The sequence below is a fragment of the Triticum dicoccoides genome, chromosome 5A (assembly GCF_002162155.2).
Source record: "Triticum dicoccoides isolate Atlit2015 ecotype Zavitan chromosome 5A, WEW_v2.0, whole genome shotgun sequence".
In the NCBI taxonomy this organism is placed as follows: domain Eukaryota; kingdom Viridiplantae; phylum Streptophyta; class Magnoliopsida; order Poales; family Poaceae; genus Triticum; species Triticum dicoccoides.
In genome coordinates, this window is record NC_041388.1 from 623,497,489 (window position 1) to 623,507,389 (window position 9,901).

The following is a 9,901-nucleotide window of genomic DNA, read 5'->3' on the forward strand; positions in this document are numbered from 1 at the left end:
CAACTTCTAGCATGCTATGAGTATCTATCCAAACTGCTATGCTTAAAGCACCACCAAGAACTATTGCGTTCTGTGGTTCATTACTTCAATCTGCTATGCCTATGTGGATGATTACTTCAGTCATAACGAACCATTAGAGGATGCAGTACAAAAGCGTGTAGAATATGCAATGTAAGTGCTTTTGTTTTACTAATAATGTAAGTGCATTTCTATTGGCAGCAGACTAAAATCTTACAAACAAACTCTTTTCTTTAATTTTCTTTGCATGCAAACAGTACCAATGCTCACATTAGATACTTGAAATGATTTTAGAAGTACATCCGAATATGACCTAAGAAGATATGTCTATCACCAAACAGTGTTGTGTACATTGTAAGGACAGGTTATGGAAGCAACAAAAGAAAGAGTGCATTTGACTTTCATACCACATGAGCATGAATTCGCTCTGTCACTTTGTTTCCTCCAAGATCATAAATACATATTGACTCATTGCTGTTTCCAACAACAAGTTCACGGCCATCTTTTGAAAACTTTATTTAAAAGATTCCAAAGGAGGATTCATCATCAGCAGTAGAAAAATTCAAACCCTCATGAATGTCCTGCAATATGATAAATAAAATAAATACTTGTAAGGAAAACAAGATATTGTGAAAAAAAACTGGTCAAAATAATTGGTATAAGCATTAATTTTTTGCCAAGATAAAGCACATTCATTTGGTAATCATGCAAATGGCAGGCAAGATGTGTTGAGTTTCTTCTTCATTTACATTGGTAAAATGATACCAGAAAGGCATAAATTGAGAAATGCCTTCGAACATTAAGTTTTAGCTATCCAAAGTACTACATAAAGTACGGAATATGGTACAATTTAACAAAAAATACTTTTCATCAAACAATTTCCCTCAGTGCAACTCGACGGCTAGCTGTTTGAAAAGGGAGGGACAGATGTTATGTGGGGCCAGACCTACAAGTGGGCCACGGCTGTAACTTAAGGGGTAAGTATGTTCACGTTTTCTATTGCTACAATACAATTTCAATCATCCAACTCCATACCAGTGCTCTGGAATGATTTTTTATGGATTTTACAACTTCAGCAGGTTGAGCATTTTTCTGAAACTTCTATGCACAGGGAAGACTAGCCTTATTCTGAAACTGTGAGGAGCAAGTGAATTAAACTGTACTGAAACATGATCATCTCTCTGTACAGAGGTGAATCTAAATCCGGCCATCTCCCTGCACAAACGTATAGTAGAACTTTCTTTCTTTCTCTCATCTACCCGCAGCTCAAGGCCAGCAGCAGCAAGCCACGAAGGCAAGCAGCAGCGGCAAACAAAACAACCAGCAGCAGCAAGCCGCAAAGCAAGCAGCCAGCAGCGGCAACAACAGCAAACAGCAAAGCAAGCCAGTAGCGAACAATAGCAGCAAGCAGCCAGCAGCAGGCAGAGACGACTCCTCACCTTGTTGTTCATGGCGGCCTGGTCGGACGGATCAGGGAGGCGAGAGGATGGATGGCAGGGAGTTCCGGACGACGTCAATGGCGGTCAGTGGTCGAGGAAGAAGTAGGAGGGACCCGCGGCTTCGAGTCCGTTGTCCAGACGCAGAGCCCGTCACGGTCCCTGTAGTTGCTCGGGGAGGAGGATGACCGCCGCGGCGTCGCAACGGCGGCTGATGGAACCGAGAAAGGCAGCCTTGGTTCAAGAGGTTCTTGCACGCCGGCGCCGGGAATCACCATTAATGGGATGGCAGGAGCAACAATGGAGCTAGGGAAACTACCGAGGAGCAAAAACTCACCGGAGAAACGAGGTGGTTCACGGCGGTGTCTAGCAGGCGTGCATGCCGGAGCCGGAGGCATGGGCGTCGATCCGGACCGACGGCTGGCGGATCCCGCTGGTCCCTGCGGCTGGCGTTGCAACGGCGAGCTTGACGAGAGAGGGGATCCAGGGAGGGAGGAAAAGAATGAGGAGTGAGGTAGCGGAGGGGGGAGGAGAAAGATCAAGAGACAGCCGGGCAGGAGGCAGGCGCGTGTCCCTTGCGGTGCTGGACTGATCCAGACCCACTGGTCAGTGGCAAAGGAGGAGTTGAAAGAAAATCAAAATAAAGTTTCCTAGAGTTTTCGGAGAGTATTTGACTGCCCATTTTTGAATTCGAATTCAAATCTGCCCCAACTTTGAATTTGAACTATAAATAGGTGATATAAAATTCCAATGGTCATGAAATGTTTACTAGAGCTTGTAAATAACATATGACCTCCATTTATAAGTTTTCATGAACTTTGAATAAGGGAATCATCACCGAACAAATATATTCCAGTTCTGCCGTTTTCTTGAATTTGAACAAAAGCACCTGATTCAAATACCATAACTAATTCAAAAAAATCAGGATATAAGATATGGGTGAAATATGACATGTAGGAGCTAAGATAACATCCAGGTTAAAAATTTCGGTGACTAGGCATGTACTCATTCAATTAGGATCAGATTTGAGCATAAAGGCATCTCCAACGACAACCTGCAAAATTTCTTCCGCATTCGTCCGCAGACAGGGGAGACCAGTCCGCGGACACAGATGCCGGAGGCCGACATCCAACGCTAACCGCATACATCCGACCAACAATACGAACCAACTTCACGAAATTCGATTAAGCCGAGCGGATTTCACTCAAATTCGAATATAATTTACATAAACGGGCGATATTTGGACCGTTCTACTAAAAATATATTAAAAACACTAAACCCTATATCAGATGAGCACCTCCTAAGCTTGGCCGCCCTGTCCTGCCGCACCGCCATCGGCATACGTGCCATTGGCGGCGGCGTCGTCGTCGTGACTGATGCTCGCGGAGGAGCTACTCCGCCTCCTGTTGCGCGATGTGAAGGGTCGCCTTCGCCACTACCGAAGGCGCTGGCGGCCCCCTGCCGGCAGCCTTGCCCCTGCCGGCGTTGGCGGAGCAGTCGCTAAGCGACCACTCCTTGCCAATCTTAGCAAGCTCGTCGTCAACATGACGGTGGCGCCTGGCGGCTGTCTTTGTGGTGGTGATGGAGTGGTCGAGCGCCCACGCCGCGGTGAAATCTGTGTCATTACTGACCCATCCTGGCGCCACGTTCGTCTTGACAAGCGCGGGGTGGCGACCGACATTGCGCCGGTTGTACCTCGCCTGCTGTCGCGCCGCGCACTCGACCTCGGACACCATGGCTTGAGAGTCGAAGGCACCGCCGTAACCACCGCCTCTCAAGTAGTGGAGGATGTGGCCACTCGCCTTGGAGGATGTAATTTGATTAAGCTTTTGAAAAAGATTGTCAATGAGAGAAAATTCCAAGGTTTAGAAAATAATAACCATCTTTCAATTCTCGGTCAGGGAATCTGTCACAACAATTAACCTAATGAACCTCGGGTCCTTCTCTCACACACTACATATGTTTCACATTAAGTATGGACAATTAGTACACCTTTATGGGTGTATAGCACCTGAAATAGTGGAAGTTGGAATAAAACTATGGAGGTTACAAACCAGATAATGCATACATTTCTTACCCATTTGCAAAGATGGTTTGGCTTAAATTATATTTATTTTTCATGTTGGATAATTGAGGTGGGTTGCTAATCAAATCATCACATCTGTGTTTTAGGCCATTATTATTCGGTAGGAGTATCATTGAGTTTTTCTTCTCCCGATGCAACGCACGGGCATGTTTACTAGTAATGCTAACGAAAACATCCACTAACTGACAAAAACACACACTAGGTAATTACTATTTATAAATTATTAGGGACCAAAACTTGCAATTTTAGGCCGGCCGCTCGCAAAGTGCAGCGAGCAGCCAGCCGCTCGCTAGACTGGTCCCTTTTTTTAATGCGTGTTTTTTTTCAAATTTCACAATTTTTTTCCAAATTCGTCTACTGTTTCAGTTTTCTGCTAAATTTCTAGTGAATCTTTTAACATTTTAATGAACTTTTTTCAAATATTCTATTATTTATTTCATTTTTTTGCAACTTTATTTAGTGAACCTTTTTTCAAAATCTCTGAATAGGTTTTCCAAAGTCGATGAAAATTTTCAAATAAACGAACTTTTTTCTAAAATCGATGAACTTTTTAAAATAAATCCTTGATTGTTTTTCAAATTCATGAACTTTTTTCCAAAATAAATAAAAAAATACAAATTCATGAATTTTTTCTTCAAAATCAATTTTTTTTCAAAATTAAAGAACTCCTTTTGCTTGTGTGAACTCTTTTGAAAAGAGATGAACTTTTTTCAAAACCGATGATTTTTTTAAAAAAATTGAACTTTTCTTCAATATTGATTATTATTATTTCTAAATTCGTTAACCTTTTTCAAATTCGTGAACCTTCTAAAATTTTATGAACATTTTTAAATTCGTGAACTTTTTAGAATTCATGATTTTTTTTACAAATTTTTAAACTTATTCCATAATACATGAACACTATTTTATTTTATTTTACCAAATTATGAAATTTAACCAAAATAAATCCGATGGACCTTTCCTAAAACATGAAACTAGCAAGCAAAAGACGAGTAGAGAAAAATCAGTGAACTATACTAACTGAGCGAGCAACTAGCAAAGGGATGATTGATCGTTTTTGTTTAAAAAAAACAGTGGCTGATCGATAGGGAGGCTGAGCGTAGGCAAATCCTATATGACGCCCGTGTGCGTCGGATCGGCGCTTCTTCGCTCGGAGCAACTAGTTAACGAGCGCTCCTTCAGGAGCTTCGCAACGATCAGCGTCATTTGGCGCACTCTCACGCATTCGCCACGTGTCACGCTCTGGGCGCTCCATCCGGATTTTATTTTTTTATTTTTTCACACGCGTTTTCGGCTTTTTAAACGGTTTTTTTTTTATGTTTTGGTTTTTCATCGGTATTCCTTAGGTTTTCAATAAAGAAAAGTTGGAAAAAAAATTGCGTGAAAAACGTGTTTTTTCCTTTCGCGAGAGTCACGGTTTTGCTTTCGCGAGAGGTACGGTTTTGCTTTCACGAGAGTCACGGCCGTGCCTCTTGAAAACGGAAAACGCGTTTTTTGTTTTTTTCTTTCGCGAGAGTCATGGTTTTGCTTGCGCGACAGGCACGGGTGTGCTTTTGCGAGAGTCACGGCCGTGCCTCTCGGAAACAAAAAAAATGTGTTTTCTGTTCTCTTTTCTTTCACGAGAGTCGTGGTTTTGCTTCCGCGAGAGTCATGGCCGTGCCTCTCGAAAAGGAAAAAAACGTGTTATTTATTTATTTTTTCCTTTTGCAAGAGCCATGGTGTTGCTTCCGCAAAAGGCACAGTTGTGCTTTCACGAGAGTCACGGCCGTGCCTCCTCGGAAACGGAAAAAAATATGTTTTCTTTTTTTTTCTTCAACGAGAGTCACGATTTTGCTTCCGCGAGAGGCATGGTTGTGATTTCATGAAAGGCACAGGCGTGCCTCTTTCGGAAAGGAAAAACGCCCGTGCTCCCGGTTTGATTTTTTCGCCCGGCTTTTTGTCCGGGTTTTTTCGTGAAAAATAAGTTTATCAAAACCTATCAACATGGGATCTAGTTTTGAAGATCTCGACGTGAGGAAATCCAATGGTGAAAACGATTCAAGATTTGAACGCACGGTTTGAGAGATAAAACGATTTGAATAGACGGATCTATGAAAAAAAGGGAAAACTCTCAGGTTGCGACAAGTGATGCGCTGAATGGGCACCACTTGTCGCAACCAAGGGAATTGAAGTGATCTTTGCAACGAGTACTCCTCAATTAGTGATTTCGTTCTTCGCTGAAATGATGGGAGCGAAGGAAACGACACGGGCTGGCCCACTTCGAGCTACCACCTGGTTTGGGAAACTTCTAGTAGGTTCCCGATCAGGGTTTTTTTGTTTATTTTTACCGGTTTTTTGGTTTTCTTCATGTTTTTTCTCTGTTTTTCTTTATCATTTTTTGCTTCTTTCTTTTTTTCTTTTCTATTTTCCTTTTTTTGTTCTTCTATTTTGTTTTTTATAAATTAGCATTTCTCAAAAAAAATATGGTATGCTACAAACTGTTCATCATGCACTATAAAAATGCTTATTGTATATTAGAAATTGTTTGACGAAAGTACAAATGCTCACTGTGTTTTAAAATTTGTTCAGCATATATTTACACAAATGTTCAATGTGTATTCGAAAATTGTTCAATGTATATACACTATACGAAAATTGTGCATCGTATATATTCATATTTTTTCAAAACTGATCATCGCATATTAAAAAAGTTCTTCATATAATACAAGAAATTTCGTCGTGTATTAATAGAATGTTTGTCCTACATTAAGAAAATGTTCAATAGATATTACCAAATTTTCAATTTGTTTTTTAATATGTTCAAAATGAAAAAATTTCCAATATTTGTAAACTGGATGCTACAGTACGTATCGCTACAGTAAGTCAACCAAAAAACAAAGAGAAAAAATAAAAATAAAAAACGCGCGCAGTCAGAGTGCGCTCGCCTATTCCTGGCAGGCTTCAGCGAAGCCGCAGCTTCTTGTCGCACACTAGCGGCGACTAGGGACTCTCCTGAGCGAGCAGCGACCCTGACCGAGCGAGGCTCGGGGAACGCTAAATTGGGCCAAGGCCCACGCTGACGCGCCCTATGCGCTGGTGCGCCAACTGGCATAAGGCGCTGAAAAGAACCTCTCTGTTGGAACTATCGATTGTGCAGACGGTCTTCTTCTTCTTCTTCTTCTTCTTTTTGATATAATTCGGTCTTCTTTCTTTTCTTTTCAAAATAAGGCAACCCTTAGTTCGCGGTCCGGGTGTCAACTAAGTGTGTCATGTCTCGTACGCGAGTTTGTCGCTGGGACCTGTTGGTACATCTGGTGGCAACGTTGCCTGATCAGTAAAGATGTACTCCGTCTGTAAACTAATATAAGAGCGTTTGGATTACTAAACTAGTGATCCAAACGCTTTTATATTAGTTTACAGAGGGAGTACATGTGTCGATTCCAGTTCGTATCAGACCAGCGATTCAAGCACTGGCCTTGAACTATGTTCGCGTTGCTCAAGGCCGGTTCGGAGATTCCAGGAGCCGGAGGCGAAGTCAAGACGCGGGGCCCTTTTTATTGGAATGTGCCCACGTCCCGCTACTCAGGTGGCTAACCATACAGCCGCGTCGTCCGCGTCCTCAACGGCCGCATGCACTTCGTGCTTATCGTCTCCTGCATGTTAGTGATTACAGGCTGCGTCGTCCGCGTCCTCAAACGGCCGCATGCACTTCGTGCTTATCGTCTCCTGCATGTTAGTGATTACTGGCTTATGCCGTTGTACTCTCCCACGTTCTCACTGCTCTTTCTCTCATATAAACTGTACATATATCTACTGGATCCATGAATACAAGCAGTGTGTGAGTGTGACATAACCAAACTTGGTATCAGACGCAAACACCTCCGATCCTTCTCTCTCTCATCGCTTCCGCTATGCACCGTCTCCTCCGTCGCACCCGCTCGGCGGACTTCGACGCGCCGGCGCCCGCTCCGCTCGCCACCGTCCCCATCGCCACTGCTGCTCCCGCCACGGTCAGCCCTTCCCAGGCCGCGCTCGCTGACGCGGTCGCCTCCGCACCGGCTGCCCCAGCACCACGCTGCACGCACCTTGGCGATCTGGGCAAAACGCCCGTGCCCGAAGGCGCTGCGGCTCCTTCATCCTCCACCTCGGCGCCTCGCGTGCTGCCCCCTACCCCGACCACGGGCGTCCTTCGGACGGCCGGCAGCACGCCCGTTCCGCGCCTCCCGCTCGGCGGCCCCAGCGGCGCCCTCGTCCCCCATGTCGGCCTCGGCGGCTCCGTCGCCGGTCCTTCCTCCACGGCCGGCCTCCCGCCCTCCTCGCGCACTACTTCACCACCAAGCTCCAACTCGAGTCGGGTAGCTACTCACGCCGGCGTCAACTTTTCTACATCATTGCTTGCAAGCACGAGGTCCAGCACCATCTTGACGCCGCCACCGAGCCGCTCGGCCAGAGCGCCGTGTGGCGCAACGACGACCTGACCGTGGTGCTGTGGCTGCACGGCGTCGTCGCCGAGGAACTCATGGACGTCATGGCGTCCCCGGACAGCACCGCCCATGACATCTGGACGCAGCTCCATGTCCTCTTCATGGACAACCAGCCGGGCCGCGCCGTCGTCCTCGGCGCCGAATTCCGGAACCTCGTCCAGGGCGACCTCTCCGTCGCCGAGTATAGCCGGAGGCTCAACTCTTTCGGCAGACGCCCTGGAGGACGTCGGCGAGCACATCTCCGATCAGGCCCTGACATTGCAGCTCATCCACGGCCTCAACCGTAAGTTTCAGATCATGGCGATGCTCCTCCCGATGCAGTCGTCGTTTCCTACCTTCGTGCAGGCCCGCTCTCGCCTCCTCATGGATGAGATCTCCGCCAACGAGCGGGCTCGGCTCGATAGCACTACTAGAGAAAACCTTACTAGTGGCTGGTTTTTTACGTAGCAGTAGCGCGGGCACCCGCGCTACTGCTAGGGCGCTACAGCTATTATTTAGCAGTAGCGCGTTTCTAAACAAGCACTGTAGCTAAAATACTTAGTAGTAGTGCCTCTTTCTCCACCAATGCTACTACTATCATCACATAGTAGTAGCGCCCTATTTTATCCCCACGCTACAACTAGGTAAATAGAAATAAAAAATAAAAAGGCGTCAGATGCAATATTCATGGAAATCAAGACAAGTCCAGTGCAAATAAACTAAGTTCACAGAACCATCTCACAAGCGTTAACGACAATACCACATTTAATTTAACCACACAATCTCACAAACTCATATATAGTAGTCAACAATGCATGGATAGATCATAGTTGATAAGTCTACTAGGTAGTCATACTAGCATATATATGGTTCAGCAGCCACACGCATGCATGGATAGATCTCACAAGCATATGTAGTTCTAGATGATATCGATGACGACCATCATCCTCAAGCCTGGGCGGTGGGTGTTCCTGATAGTAATTAGGATTGCCTGTCCAACATGAAGATTCTTGCTGACGAGGAAGCTCTTCCACCCAACCGAGTTGAAGTGTGTGCGACCGTCCGTGTCCATGCCGTACGCACAAGTGGTGATGGAGCCCCTCGCGGTAAGGCGTATTCCAGCATAGTCTTCTTCATCAGGCTTGATACCACAACTATCAGATAGGCTTTTTGGCAATTTCTAAATAAGAAAAACATATCAATTAATAAGTAGCCTCACACATTCTACACTATCAAAAGACAGTACTACATTTCTACACTAAGTATAACAATAAAGCATATATATCATCGGATTCACTAAGCATATAAGATTCACTAAGCATATATATCATCGGATTCACTAAGAATATAGATCATCGGATTTACTAAGCATATAAGATTCAGTAAGCATATAAGATTCACTAAGCATATAAGATTCACTAAGCATATATATCATCGGACTCTACACTAAGTATAACAATAAAGCATATCATCAAATTACTACAGTAAATGCAACATACCATGATATGTCGATCAACCATGGTACTTGTCAGGCGGGTCACGAATGGCACCCCGACGAAGTCAGCACGTGGCAGAATGATGTCCCATAGGTTGCACACCTCCTCCTCGCTCAACCTCATTCTTTGAGCAATGATGGCTTCACCAAGTGGGTCGTCATCATCCTCATCATCCTCATCATCTTCATCATCTTCTGCTTTGTTGATATAAATCACGGCCAACTTGGGGTCTTTCTGCTCTGAAGGAGAAGCTGATCAACTCACCACCGGTGATACGCATGTGGGCGATGAAACGGGCCCATCCGTCTCCTCCCACATGCGTCATATTTCGTCCTTTCTCGACCTCCATAGTGTAGGCCCCCCCAGGAGCCTCAAAGGTCACAGAGTCTCCGGTCAGCTTGTTGAATTCTGACCTCACATTGC

The 9,901-nt window shown here is 45.0% G+C and overlaps 1 long non-coding RNA gene across 1 annotated transcript; it reads right to left on the reverse strand.

Moving 5' to 3' along the window:
- Positions 1-224: 224 nt before the first annotated feature.
- LOC119303501 lies at positions 225-2,022 on the reverse strand. The gene is made up of 3 exons (XR_005147930.1): positions 1,792-2,022; positions 1,458-1,704; positions 225-599 (listed from the first exon to the last, which is right to left on the reverse strand). It is a non-coding gene; the product is annotated as an uncharacterized LOC119303501 (long non-coding RNA).
- Between the last annotated feature and the right edge of the window lie 7,879 nt (positions 2,023-9,901).